Raw genomic sequence first — 16,082 nt, forward strand, 5'->3', positions numbered from 1 at the left:
AGGCACCGCTGGGAGTTGAACCCAGGATCTCCTGTTTACTAGACAGGTGCTTTAACCAACTAAGCCACGGTGCCAATTCATGGTACTGTTTCCCACCTCCTCTCATTAATATCTATCAGCTACACGTCACATTCTGTTGGGGGTTCAGACTGTTTGATCTTTGTCTATTTCACTTGCCCGTTTCCCTGTGAATCCCGATACTGACTGCGTTTCAAGCTGTGTTTATTTTTCTGTGTCCATCAGTGCTTTGATACACGAATGAATATGTGTGCTTGTGTTTGTTTGTTACTTTAAATAAATTAGGGATGGACAATTCTCGCTCTGACACTGAAGAACTAATTGAACAAATTTCACAGTGAAGAGTTGTTTATTGTGGTGCTGAAACTAAAAAAAATCGTAAAAGGTGCAAAGAGGGAAAACGAGAAAAACTTGTGAGTGAAATTAAGGACAACTTTCAAGGTTTTTACACGTATATTAAGAGAAAGAAGGGTGACTAAGAGTAACGTGGGCCCCTTAAAGACAGATGGAGGTGATATTGTAATTGAAAATCAGGAAATGGCAGACTTGCTAAATACTCACAGAAAATCATGAGGATAATAAACCAGAGACACGAGGAAAACTGAAAATAAATCAAGGGGATTCAGTGTAAGTAAAATAATGGTAATGGAGAAAATAATTAGACTAAAGATAGACAAATCTCCAGGACCTGATGTTTACCATCCCAGGGGACGAAGGGGAATAGGTGAGGAAATTGGACATGCTTTAGTCATGATCGTTCAAAACTCTCTTGATTCAGGAATTGTTCCATGGATTGAAAAAATTCAAATGTCATTCCATTAATTCGGAAGGGTAGGAGAGATAAAACAGGAAATTATAGACCCATTAGTCTGACGTCTGTTTTGGGGAAGTTACCAGAATCTGTTATTAGGGAAAGAATGACTGAGCACTTGGATAAACCTGAATTGATCAGAGAGAGCCAGCATGGATTTGTAAAGTGTAAGTCAAGTCCAACGAAAATAGTTGAACTTTTTGAAGATGTAACTAACGTGGTAAATGATGGAGTGTCTATGGGGGTTATGTGTATATTGACTTCCAGAGGCATTCGTTAAGGTTTAACATCAGAGACTGTTCTAATTTCTGTTGACATGTGGAATTCAAAGCAACCCAATGACATGGGGAGGGAGTTGGTTTGGAGGTAGGAGACAGAGAGTAGGGTTAATGGGTATGTACTCAAATTGACAGGATTTGATTAGTGGTGTCCCCCAGGGATCTGTATAAATGAGGCAGATAAAGGAATAGAGAGCGGGATATCCAGGTTTGTTGACGACACCAAGTTAGGAGGCACAGTGAGTAGTGTCGATGGGAGCATAAAGTTGTAAAAGGAAATTGATAGATTCAGTGAGTTGGTAAAACTGTGTCAGATGGAGCTTACATAGAATTACATTGAATGTACATCACAGAAACAGGCAATTCGGCCCAACTAGACTATACCGGTGTTTATGCTGCAGACGAGCCTCCTCCAACCCCTCTTCATCTAACCCTATGAGCAAACCCGAATATTCCTTTCTCCTCCATGTGTTTATCTCACTTCACCGTAAATGCATCCATGATATTCGCCTTAACTACTCCTTGTGGGAGCGAGCTGCACATTCTAACGCCTCTCTGGATAAATATGTTTCTCTTGAATGCCAGATTGGATTAATTGATGACTATTATATTCATAGCCCTAAGTTCTGACGTCCCCACTCCCAAAAGTACAAACACCTTATCTACATCTGACCTATCAAACCCTTGCATAATCTTAAAGTCCTGTATCAGGTCACCCTCAGCCTTCTCTTTTCGATACAAAAGAGCCCCAGACTGTTCAATGTTTCAATCTGGGGAAATGTGAGGCCATCCACTTTGGCCCGAAGCAAGATAAATCAGAGTATTTTCGAAATGGTGAGAAGCCAGGAACTGTGGGTGAGCAGAGATACTTCGGGAAATCAGGAAGAGTTGGCAGACAGGTGCAAAAAATAATGAAAATGGCGAATGGAATATCGGCCTTTATCTCAAGGGAACTGGAATTCAAAAGGGTGGAAGTTATGTTAGAATTCTATAAACTCTGCTAAGGCCACATTCAGAGCACGGCATTCAGTCCTGGGCACCAGACCTCAGGAAGGATATATTGGCCTTGCAGGAGGTGCAGCGTAGAAAGACCAGAATGATACCGGGGCTAAAATGTTTAAATTATGAGGGCAAGTTGCGTGGACAAGGTTTGTATTTCCTCGTGTATAGAGGATTAAGTGGTGATGTAATTCAGGTGTTGAAGGTGATTCAATGATCCAATGGTGGGTGTGTGAGTTGGTGCTGAATCGGTCCCCTTCAGTGAAGAGAGGGTCAGCGGGCGCCTGACAGACACGGCTCGGAACGGGACTCGCTTCTCTCCGGCGGCAGCGGCTGGTTTAGAGAGATCTCTCTGTCTGCTGCTGTTACTCCGCCTCCCGCACTCTGGGAGAACCGCGGAGGTCGGTCCTCATTTTTCTCTTATGGATCCGGCTCCATCCGTTTACTGTTGACGGGAGTGCGTCTGATACCAAGTCAGTCAGAAGCGGGTGCAAATCACAACATAGGCACAGGCCCAAGGACTGGGGACTGGTTTGATATTGGGTCCTTTTTAAGGGACCGGCTGTAGAATGTTTGTATAATAATAATGATCAGAATTAACTTTGACACAATGAAGTTTTTTTCAGTTATTTCCCATTTCCACCCTCACCAGTTTTATACAGTAACAGGTAACAATGTTTGAGGGATGTGATGTCCAGTGTTGGTGGAATCAGTGTAATTTAACTTGATACATTGAAGAATCTCTTGTCTATCCCAGGCTCTTACCTTAGGTTTAGACCCTCACCTGGTTTAAAATTGGTGTCTCAATGATATAAATAAACCAGTAACAATCCCGAAACCTCAGCGGGGATATTTGTTCCGATACTTAGTGACGGTCCCAATTTCCACTGAAATTCTCAATCAGCAAATCCCAGAGGCTGTTTCGGGTTTGACAAACTGTGAAACAGATTGTTTTAAAAGCCGGAAAGAGGGAAAAACTGGTGGTTGATATGAAGTGTTATACATTATCTATTTCTGTTTCAGATTTACAATTTCTCTTTGTGTGTACTGACAGCAGAGGCTATAACGGAGCCCAGTGACTGGGTAACGAGCTGCACTGAGTCATTGGCCTGTGTTACAGACCGGCTCGTTGGACCTGCTCATTTCGTGAACTCGCTGGTGTCTCAGCACGTGTGATGACTGAGTGAATCCCTTCCCATGCACGGAGCAGGTGAACAGTCTCTTAACCAATGGGCATGCGTTGATGTGTCAGCAGTTCATTTCTGCTTTTAAGCTCTTCTCACAGTCACTGCATTAAAAGGTGACTCAATAGTGTGAACAAGTTAATGTTTCAGAAGGTGGGATGATCGAGTGAATCTCTTCCCACACACGGAGCAGGTGAAAAGTCTCTCCCCAGTGTGAGTGCGTCGATGTCTCAGCAGTTCGTTTCTGATTTTAAATCTCTTCCCACAGTCAGAACATTTAAAGGTCACTCAGTGTGAACTCGTTGGTGTTTCAGCAGGGTGGATGACCAAGCGAATCCCTTCCCACACACGGAGCAGGTGAACGGCCCCTCCCCAGTGTGAGTGCGTTGGTGTGTCAGCAGATTAAATTTGCTTTTAAACCTCTTCTCAGTCAGAACATTTAAAAGATCTCTCATCAGTGTGAAGTCGCTGGTGTCTCAGCAGGTTGGATGACTGAGTGAATCCCTTCCCACACACGGAGCAGGTGAACGGCCTCTCCCCAGTGTGAACTCGCTGGTGTTTCAGCAGGCTCGATGAATCAGCGAATCCCTTCCCACACATGGAGCAGGTGAACGGCCTCTCCCCAGTGTGAACTCGCTGGTGTTTCAGCAGGTTCGATGAATGAGCGAATCCCTTCCCACACACGGAGCAGGTGAACGGCCTCTCCCCAGTGTGAACTCGCTGGTGTGTCAGCAGGTTGAATGACTGAGTGAATCCATTCCCACACACGGAGCAGGTGAAAGGCCTCTCCCCAGTTTGAATGCGTTGGTGTTTCAGCAGTTCAATTTTGCTTTTAAAGCTCTTCTCACAGTCAGAACATTTAAAAGGTCTCTCATCAGTGTGAACTCACTGGTGTGTCAGCAGGTTGGATGACTGAGTGAATCCCTTCCCACACATGGAGCAGGAGAACGGCCTCTCCCCATTGTGAACTCGCTGGTGTGTCAGCAAGGTGGATGACCGAGCGAATCCCTTCCCACACACGGAGCAGGTGAACGGCCTCTCCCCATTGTGAACTCGCTGGTGTGTCAGCAGGTTGAATGACTGAGTGAATCCCTTCCCACACACGGAGCAGGTGAACGGCCTCTCCCCAGTGTGACTGCGTCGATGAGTTTCCAGCTCTGAAGGGTAATTGAATCCCTTCCCACAGTCCCCACATTTCCACGGTTTCTCCGTGGTCCGGGTGTCCTTGTGTCTCTCCAGGTTGGACGATCAGTTGAAGCCTCGTCCACACACAGAACACGTGTACGGTTTCTCCCCGCTGTGAATGGTGCGATGTTTTTTCTGGCTGTGTAACTGGTTAAAGCTCTTTCCACAGTCAGTGCACTGGAACACTCTCACTCGGTGTGTGTCTCGGTGCTTTTCCACTCACACTGATGTTTGAAATCTTCTCCCACAGATAGAACAGACAAACATTTCTCCTTCCACATTCAAAGGCCGACGATATTCAGGTCCTGATAAATCGAGTGACTCTGTCAGATCTTGACGTGATCTTTGGTTTGAGTTTCCCTCTGTAAATCCTCCCCTGTAAAAGGAGTTTATAAAAGTTATGACTGGAAGTACAGGATGGAAATTCAGATCAGATAACTCTACTTTCTCTGGAACATTATTTCCTCTCTCATTCCTCAAAGCTGAAAATCCCCTGTCCCACAAACTCTCCCTCCTCCCTGTGCTGAAATCCAAACCCATCGCATCATCTTTCAGTGGCCCGAAACCGTGAGTGAAAGGGTGAGAGAGTGTGAGAGAGTGAATGTGAGAGAGAGTGTGAGAGAGAGACAGTGTGAGAGAGAGAGAGTGAGTACAGCAGTGGGCTCGGTGTGGAGAATGAAGTGGGGCAGGTGGAGCATATTTCATTGGGGCAGCAGTGATCATAATTTCATTCGGTTTAGAACAGTTATGGAAAAGGACAGGGGACAGTCAAATGTGAAAATTCTTAACTGGATGAGGGCTAATTTCATGAGTGAAAAAGGGATCTTGTCCGTGTGGATTGGATTCAAAAATTGGCAGGCAGAACAGTAATTGAACAGTGGGAGGCCTTGAAGGAGGAGTTGGTTTGGGTGCAGAGTAGACAGATTCCCATGAGGAGGAAAGGAACAGCATCCAAAGCAAGAGCTCCCTGGATGAATGAAGGTATGGAGATCACCATTTCTCCTTCATTTACAGACGCTCCCTGACCGATAACTATTTCTCCTTCATTTACAGACGCTCCCTGACCGATCACCATTTCTCCTTCATTTACAGACGCTCCCTGATTCGATGAGTCACGAGGTTTGACGCTGACACTGCGCATGCTCGGAGGCCGCGGGCCGTGTGTTGAGTTTCGGGTCTGATCTGAACCGGAGCCCCCGGAGTGTAGAGAGAGAGAGGAGAATGTTCACTGTTTGATATTCGGGCCCGGGGCCGCACTCGGGGTTTGTGAAGCCCCCGCCCCCTCCCCCGGGGTTTATTAACCCGCTCCCCCCGCCCATCTCTCACCTGTTGCCGACACGATCTCGGCCTCACTCCCCGCCCGCCGCGCATGCTCAGCTCACACTGCCCGGGTGATTGACGGGAGCTCCGGACCAATAGGAAGAGCGGAGAGGGGCTGGAGGACCGAGCGGGCGGTTGGTCCTCCAACCAATGGGAGTGGGTAAGGGGCGGGACTTGCGGCACCGAGTGGGCGGGGCTGAGCCCGGATCACCCTCATTGGCTGAAACTCTGCATCAATTTTAAACCTGATTGATGTCAAACTCGAGGGAAAAAACTGGACTTTAATAAAGGACAAAGAGGAGGGAATATTGGAGGGAATAACACAGTGTAGGGATAAAATGGATTAATTCAGGACAGACAGCAGGGAATATTGGAGGGAATAACACAGTGTAGGGATAAAATGGATTAATTCAGGACAGACAGCAGGGAATATTGGAGGGAATAACACAGTGTAGGGATAAAATGGATTAATTCAGGACAGACAGCAGGGAATATTGGAGGGAATAACACAGTGTAGGGATAAAATGGATTAATTCAGGACAGACAGCAGGGAATATTGGAGGAAATAACACAGTGTAGGGATAAAATGGATTAATTCAGGACAGACAGCAGGGATTATTGGAGGGAATAACACAGTGTAGGGATAAAATGGATTAATTCAGGACAGACAGCAGGGAATATTGGAGGGAATAACACAGTGTAGGTATAAAATGGATTAATTCAGGACAGACAGCAGGGATTATTGGAGGAAATAACACAGTGTAGGGATAAAATGGATTAATTCAGGACAGAGAGCAGGGATTATTGGAGGAAATAACACAGTGTAGGGATAAAATGGATTAATTCAGGACAGACAGCAGGGAATATTGGAGGGAATAACACAGTGTAGGGATAAAATGGATTAATTCAGGACAGACAGCAGGGATTATTGGAGGAAATAACCCAGTGTAGGGATAAAATGGATTAATTCAGGACAGACAGCAGGGAATATTGGAGGGAATAACACAGTGTAGGGATAAAATGGATTAATTCAGGACAGACAGCAGGGAATATTGGAGGGAATAACACAGTGTAGGGATAAAATGGATTAATTCAGGACAGACAGGGGGGAATATTGGAGGAAATAACACAGTGCAGTGATAAAATGGATTAATTCAGGACAGACAGCAGGGATTATTGGAGGAAATAACACAGTGTCGGGATAAAATGGATTAATTCAGGACAGACAGCAGGGAATATTGGAGGAAATAACACAGTGTAGGGATAAAATGGATTAATTCAGGACAGACAGCAGGGAATATTGGAGGAAATAACACAGTGTAGGGATAAAATGGATTAATTCAGGACAGACAGCAGGGATTATTGGAGGAAATAACACAGTGTGGGGATAAAATGGATTAATTCAGGACAGACAGCAGGGATTATTGGAGGAAATAACACAATGTAGGGAAAAAATGGATTAATTCAGGACAGACAGGGATTATTGGAGGAAATAACACAGTGCAGGGAAAAAATGGATTAATTCAGGACAGACAGCAGGGATTATTAGAGGAAATAACACAGTGTAGGGATAAAATGGATTAATTCAGGACAGACAGCAGGGATTATTGGAGGAAATAACACAGTGTAGGGATAAAATGTATTAATTCAGGACAGACAGCAGGGATTATTGGAGGAAATAACACAGTGTAGGGATAAAATGGATTAATTCAGGACAGACAGCAGGGATTATTGGAGGAAATAACACAGTGCAGGGAAAAAATGGATTAATTCAGGACAGATAGCAGGGATTATTGGAGGAAATAACACAGTGTAGTGATAAAATGGAGTAATTCAGGACAGACAGCAGGGATTATTGGAGGAAATAACACAGTGTAGGGAAAAAATGGATTAATTCAGGACAGACAGCAGGGATTATTGGAGGAAATAACACAGTGTAGGGATAAAATGGATTAATTCAGGACAGACAGCAGGGAATATTGGAGGAAATAACACAGTGTAGGGATAAAATGGATTAATTCAGGACAGACAGCAGGGAATATTGGAGGAAATAACACAGTGTAGGGATAAAATGGATTAAATCAGGACAGACAGCAGGGAATATTGGAGGAAATAACACAGTGTAGGGATAAAATGGATTAATTCAGGACAGACAGCAGGGATTATTGGAGGAAATAACACAGTGTAGGGATAAAATGGATTAATTCAGGACAGACAGGGATTATTGGAGGAAACAACACAGTGTAGGGATAAAATGGATTAATTCAGGACAGACAGCAGGGATTATTGGAGGAAATAACACAGTGTAGGGAAAAAATGGATTAATTCAGGACAGACAGCAGGGAATATTGGAGGAAATAACACAGTGTAGGGATAAAATGGATTAATTCAGGACAGACAGCAGGGAATATTGGAGGAAATAACACAGTGTAGGGATAAAATGGATTAATTCAGGACAGACAGCAGGGATTATTGGAGGAAATAACACAGTGTAGGGATAAAATGGATTAATTCAGGACAGACAGGGATTATTGGAGGAAACAACACAGTGTAGGGATAAAATGGATTAATTCAGGACAGACAGCAGGGAATATTGGAGGGAATAACACAGTGTAGGTATAAAATGGATTAATTCAGGACAGACAGCAGGGATTATTGGAGGAAATAACACAGTGTAGGGATAAAATGGATTAATTCAGGACAGAGAGCAGGGATTATTGGAGGAAATAACACAGTGTAGGGATAAAATGGATTAATTCAGGACAGACAGCAGGGAATATTGGAGGGAATAACACAGTGTAGGGATAAAATGGATTAATTCAGGACAGACAGCAGGGATTATTGGAGGAAATAACCCAGTGTAGGGATAAAATGGATTAATTCAGGACAGACAGCAGGGAATATTGGAGGGAATAACACAGTGTAGGGATAAAATGGATTAATTCAGGACAGACAGCAGGGAATATTGGAGGGAATAACACAGTGTAGGGATAAAATGGATTAATTCAGGACAGACAGGGGGGAATATTGGAGGAAATAACACAGTGTAGTGATAAAATGGATTAATTCAGGACAGACAGCAGGGATTATTGGAGGAAATAACACAGTGTCGGGATAAAATGGATTAATTCAGGACAGACAGCAGGGAATATTGGAGGAAATAACACAGTGTAGGGATAAAATGGATTAATTCAGGACAGACAGCAGGGAATATTGGAGGAAATAACACAGTGTAGGGATAAAATGGATTAATTCAGGACAGACAGCAGGGATTATTGGAGGAAATAACACAGTGTGGGGATAAAATGGATTAATTCAGGACAGACAGCAGGGATTATTGGAGGAAATAACACAATGTAGGGAAAAAATGGATTAATTCAGGACAGACAGGGATTATTGGAGGAAATAACACAGTGCAGGGAAAAAATGGATTAATTCAGGACAGACAGCAGGGATTATTAGAGGAAATAACACAGTGTAGGGATAAAATGGATTAATTCAGGACAGACAGCAGGGATTATTGGAGGAAATAACACAGTGTAGGGATAAAATGTATTAATTCAGGACAGACAGCAGGGATTATTGGAGGAAATAACACAGTGTAGGGATAAAATGGATTAATTCAGGACAGACAGCAGGGATTATTGGAGGAAATAACACAGTGCAGGGAAAAAATGGATTAATTCAGGACAGATAGCAGGGATTATTGGAGGAAATAACACAGTGTAGTGATAAAATGGAGTAATTCAGGACAGACAGCAGGGATTATTGGAGGAAATAACACAGTGTAGGGAAAAAATGGATTAATTCAGGACAGACAGCAGGGATTATTGGAGGAAATAACACAGTGTAGGGATAAAATGGATTAATTCAGGACAGACAGCAGGGAATATTGGAGGAAATAACACAGTGTAGGGATAAAATGGATTAATTCAGGACAGACAGCAGGGAATATTGGAGGAAATAACACAGTGTAGGGATAAAATGGATTAAATCAGGACAGACAGCAGGGAATATTGGAGGAAATAACACAGTGTAGGGATAAAATGGATTAATTCAGGACAGACAGCAGGGATTATTGGAGGAAATAACACAGTGTAGGGATAAAATGGATTAATTCAGGACAGACAGGGATTATTGGAGGAAACAACACAGTGTAGGGATAAAATGGATTAATTCCGGACAGACAGCAGGGATTATTGGAGGAAATAACACAGTGTAGGGAAAAAATGGATTAATTCAGGACAGACAGCAGGGAATATTGGAGGAAATAACACAGTGTAGGGATAAAATGGATTAATTCAGGACAGACAGCAGGGATTATTTGAGGAAATAACACAGTGTAGGGATAAAATGGATTAATTCAGGACAGACAGCAGGGATTATTGGAGGAAATAACACAGTGTAGGGATAAAATGGATTAATTCAGGACAGACAGCAGGGATTATTGGAGGAAATAACACAGTGTAGGGATAAAATGGATTAATTCAGGACAGACAGCAGGGATTATTGGTGGAAATAACACAGTGTAGGGATAAAATGGATTAATTCAGGACAGACAGCAGGGATTATTGGAGGGAATAACACAGTGTAGGGATAAAATGGATTAATTCAGGACAGACAGCAGGGATTATTGGAGGGAATAACACAGTGTAGGGATAAAATGGATTAATTCAGGACAGACAGCAGGGATTATTGGAGGGAAGAACACAGTGTAGGGATAAAATGGATTAATTCAGGACAGACAGCAGGGATTATTGGAGGGAAGAACACAGTGTAGGGATAAAATGGATTAATTCAGGACAGACAGCAGGGATTATTGGAGGAAATAACACAGTGTAAGGATAAAATGGATTAATTCAGGACAGACAGCAGGGATTATTGGAGGAAATAACACAGTGTAGGGATAAAATGGATTAATTCAGGACAGACAGCAGGGAATATTGGAGGAAATAACACAGTGTAGGGATAAAATGGATGAATTCAGGACAGACAGCAGGGATTATTGGAGGAAATAACACAGTGTAGGGATAAAATGGATTAATTCAGGACAGACAGCAGGGAATATTGGAGGAAATAACACAGTGTAGGGATAAAATGGATTAATTCAGGACAGACAGCAGGGAATATTGGAGGAAATAACACAGTGTAGGGATAAAATGAATTAATTCAGGACAGACAGCAGGGAATATTGGAGGAAATAACACAGTGTAGGGATAAAATGGATTAATTCAGGACAGACAGGGGGGATTATTGGAGGAAATAACACAGTGTAGGGATAAAATGGATTAATTCAGGACAGACAGCAGGGAATATTGGAGGAAATAACACAGTGTAGGGATAAAATGGATTAATTCAGGACAGACAGCAGGGAATATTGGAGGAAATAACACAGTGTAGGGATAAAATGGATTAATTCAGGACAGACAGCAGGGATTATTGGAGGAAATAACACAGTGTAGGGATAAAATGGATTAATTCAGGACAGACAGCAGGGAATATTGGAGGAAATAACACAGTGTAGGGATAAAATGGATTAATTCAGGACAGACAGCAGGGATTATTAGAGGAAATAACACAGTGTAGGGATAAAATGGATTAATTCAGGACAGACAGCAGGGATTATTGGAGGAAATAACACAGTGTAGGGATAAAATGTATTAATTCAGGACAGACAGCAGGGATTATTGGAGGAAATAACACAGTGTAGGGATAAAATGGATTAATTCAGGACAGACAGCAGGGATTATTGGAGGAAATAACACAGTGCAGGGAAAAAATGGATTAATTCAGGACAGATAGCAGGGATTATTGGAGGAAATAACACAGTGTAGTGATAAAATGGAGTAATTCAGGACAGACAGCAGGGATTATTGGAGGAAATAACACAGTGTAGGGAAAAAATGGATTAATTCAGGACAGACAGCAGGGATTATTGGAGGAAATAACACAGTGTAGGGATAAAATGGATTAATTCAGGACAGACAGCAGGGAATATTGGAGGAAATAACACAGTGTAGGGATAAAATGGATTAATTCAGGACAGACAGCAGGGAATATTGGAGGAAATAACACAGTGTAGGGATAAAATGGATTAAATCAGGACAGACAGCAGGGAATATTGGAGGAAATAACACAGTGTAGGGATAAAATGGATTAATTCAGGACAGACAGCAGGGATTATTGGAGGAAATAACACAGTGTAGGGATAAAATGGATTAATTCAGGACAGACAGGGATTATTGGAGGAAACAACACAGTGTAGGGATAAAATGGATTAATTCAGGACAGACAGCAGGGATTATTGGAGGAAATAACACAGTGTAGGGAAAAAATGGATTAATTCAGGACAGACAGCAGGGAATATTGGAGGAAATAACACAGTGTAGGGATAAAATGGATTAATTCAGGACAGACAGCAGGGATTATTTGAGGAAATAACACAGTGTAGGGATAAAATGGATTAATTCAGGACAGACAGCAGGGATTATTGGAGGAAATAACACAGTGTAGGGATAAAATGGATTAATTCAGGACAGACAGCAGGGATTATTGGAGGAAATAACACAGTGTAGGGATAAAATGGATTAATTCAGGACAGACAGCAGGGATTATTGGTGGAAATAACACAGTGTAGGGATAAAATGGATTAATTCAGGACAGACAGCAGGGATTATTGGAGGGAATAACACAGTGTAGGGATAAAATGGATTAATTCAGGACAGACAGCAGGGATTATTGGAGGGAATAACACAGTGTAGGGATAAAATGGATTAATTCAGGACAGACAGCAGGGAATATTGGAGGGAATAACACAGTGTAGGGATAAAATGGATTAATTCAGGACAGACAGCAGGGATTATTGGAGGGAAGAACACAGTGTAGGGATAAAATGGATTAATTCAGGACAGACAGCAGGGATTATTGGAGGGAAGAACACAGTGTAGGGATAAAATGGATTAATTCAGGACAGACAGCAGGGATTATTGGAGGAAATAACACAGTGTAAGGATAAAATGGATTAATTCAGGACAGACAGCAGGGATTATTGGAGGAAATAACACAGTGTAGGGATAAAATGGATTAATTCAGGACAGACAGCAGGGAATATTGGAGGAAATAACACAGTGTAGGGATAAAATGGATGAATTCAGGACAGACAGCAGGGATTATTGGAGGAAATAACACAGTGTAGGGATAAAATGGATTAATTCAGGACAGACAGCAGGGAATATTGGAGGAAATAACACAGTGTAGGGATAAAATGGATTAATTCAGGACAGACAGCAGGGAATATTGGAGGAAATAACACAGTGTAGGGATAAAATGAATTAATTCAGGACAGACAGCAGGGAATATTGGAGGAAATAACACAGTGTAGGGATAAAATGGATTAATTCAGGACAGACAGGGGGGATTATTGGAGGAAATAACACAGTGTAGGGATAAAATGGATTAATTCAGGACAGACAGCAGGGAATATTGGAGGAAATAACACAGTGTAGGGATAAAATGGATTAATTCAGGACAGACAGCAGGGATTATTGGAGGAAATAACACAGTGTAGGGATAAAATGGATTAATTCAGGACAGACAGCAGGGAATATTGGAGGAAATAACACAGTGTAGGGATAAAATGGATTAATTCAGGACAGACAGCAGGGATTATTGGAGGAAATAACCCAGTGTCGGGATAAAATGGATTAATTCAGGACAGACAGCAAGGATTATTGGAGGAAATAACACAGTGTAGGGATAAAATGGATTAATTCAGGACAGACAGCAGGGATTATTGGAGGAAATAACACAGTGTAGGGATAAAATGGATTAATTCAGGACAGACAGCAGGGAATATTGGAGGAAAAAACACAGTGTAGGGATAAAATGGATTAATTCAGGACAGACAGCAGGGATTATTGGAGGGAATAACACAGTGTAGGGATAAAATGGATTAATTCAGGACAGACAGCAGGGAATATTGGAGGGAATAACACAGTGTGGGGATAAAATGGATTAATTCAGGACAGACAGCAGGGATTATTGGAGGAAATAACACAGTGTGGGGATAAAATGGATTAATTCAGGACAGACAGCAGGGATTATTGGAGGGAATAACACAGTGTAGGGATAAAATGGATTAATTCAGGACAGACAGCAGGGATTATTGGAGGGAATAACACAGTGTAGGGATAAAATGGATTAATTCAGGACAGACAGCAGGGATTATTGGAGGAAAGAACACAGTGTAAGGATAAAATGGATTAATTCAGGACAGACAGCCGGGATTATTGGAGGGAATAACACAGTGTCGGGATAAAATGGATTAATTCAGGACAGACAGCGGGGATTATTGGAGGAAATAACACAGTGTAGGGATAGAATGGATTAATTCAGGACAGACAGCAGGGAATATTGGAGGAAATAACACAGTGTAGTGATAAAATGGATTAATTCAGGACAGACAGCAGGGATTATTGGAGGAAATAACACAGTGTAGGGATAAAATGGATTAATTCAGGACAGACAGCAGGGATTATTGGAGGAAATAACACAGTGTAGGGATAAAATGGATTAATTCAGGACAGACAGCAGGGATTATTGGAGGAAATAAAACAGTGTAGGGATAAAATGGATTAATTCAGGACAGACAGCAGGGATTATTGGAGGAAATAACAGTGTAGTGATAAAATGGATTAATTCAGGACAGACAGCAGGGATTATTGGAGGAAATAACACAGTGTAGGGATAAAATGGATTAATTCAGGACAGACAGCAGGGATTATTGGAGGAAATAACACAGTGTAGGGATAAAATGGATTAATTCAGGACAGACAGCAGGGAATATTGGAGGAAATAACACAGTGTAGGGATAAAATGGATTAATTCAGGACAGACAGCAGGGATTATTGGAGGAAATAACACAGTGTAGGGATAAAATGGATTAATTCAGGACAGACAGCAGGGATTATTGGAGGAAATAACACAGTGTAGGGATAAAATGGATTAATTCAGGACAGACAGCAGGGATTATTGGAGGAAATAACAGTGTAGGGATAAAATGGATTAATTCAGGACAGACAGCAGGGATTATTGGAGGAAATAACAGTGTAGGGATAAAATGGATTAATTCAGGACAGACAGCAGGGATTATTGGAGGAAATAACACAGTGTAGGGATAAAATGGATTAATTCAGGACAGACAGCAGGGATTATTGGAGGAAATAACACAGTGTAGGGATAAAATGGATTAATTCAGGACAGACAGCAGGGATTATTGGAGGGAATAACACAGTGTAGGGATAAAATGGATTAATTCAGGACAGACAGCAGGGATTATTGGAGGAAATAACACAGTGTATGGATAAAATGGATTAATTCAGGTCAGACAGCAGGGATTATTGTTGGAAATAACACAGTGTAGGGATAAAATGGATTAATTCAGGACAGACAGCAGGGATTATTGTTGGAAATATCACAGTGTAGGGATAAAATGCAATGGATGTTGTGAAGATGGATTGTTAAAAAGTGTTTGATAAGATGCCGGACAGGAGGCTTGTTGATCAGATTAAAGCTCACGGTGTTACAGGGAATGGGTCAGTGTGGATGGGAAGTTTGATAAAGGGCAGAGTATTGGTTGATGGATGTTTTTCAGACTGTGGGGATGTAAACAGTGGTGTCCCCCAGGGGCAGTGTTGGGACCATTGCTCTTCTTAATACAGAGCAATGACCTGGGCTTGGGTACAAGGGCATAAGATCAACATTTCCTGACAACACCAAGATTGGGAGCATTAAGAACTGTGAAGAGGAATGTTAGCAACTTCAGTGTGACATCGGAACATTAGGAACAGGAGTCGGCCATTCAGCCCCTCGAGCCTGTTCCACCATTCAGTGCGATTTGTGTCAGTGACTGTGGGGTTGGTTTATATCAGACAGGTGGAGATTGGTGTCAGTGACTGTGGGATTGGTTTATATCAGAGTGGAGGTGATTGGTGTCAGTGACTGTGGGATTGGTTTATATCAGACAGGAGGAGATTGGTGTCAGTGACTGTGGGATTGGTTTATATCAGTGTGGAGGTGATTGGTGTCAGTGACTGTGGGATTGGTTTATATCAGACAGGAGGAGATTGGTGTCAGTGACTGTGGGATTGGTTTATATCAGAGTGGAGGAGATTGGTGTCAGTGACTGTGGGATTGGTTTATATCAGTGTGGAGGTGATTGGTGTCAGTGACTGTGGGGTTGGTTTATATCAAACAGGAGGAGATTGGTGTCAGTGACTGTGTTTTTTT

At 42.2% G+C, this 16,082-nt stretch overlaps 1 non-coding gene across 1 annotated transcript; it reads right to left on the reverse strand.

Moving 5' to 3' along the window:
- trnat-agu (transfer RNA threonine (anticodon AGU)) lies at window positions 1-74 on the reverse strand. The gene has a single exon. It is a non-coding gene; the product is annotated as a tRNA-Thr (tRNA).
- Between the last annotated feature and the right edge of the window lie 16,008 nt (window positions 75-16,082).

The sequence above is a fragment of the Heptranchias perlo genome, unplaced genomic scaffold, assembly GCF_035084215.1.
Source record: "Heptranchias perlo isolate sHepPer1 unplaced genomic scaffold, sHepPer1.hap1 HAP1_SCAFFOLD_254, whole genome shotgun sequence".
In the NCBI taxonomy this organism is placed as follows: domain Eukaryota; kingdom Metazoa; phylum Chordata; class Chondrichthyes; order Hexanchiformes; family Hexanchidae; genus Heptranchias; species Heptranchias perlo.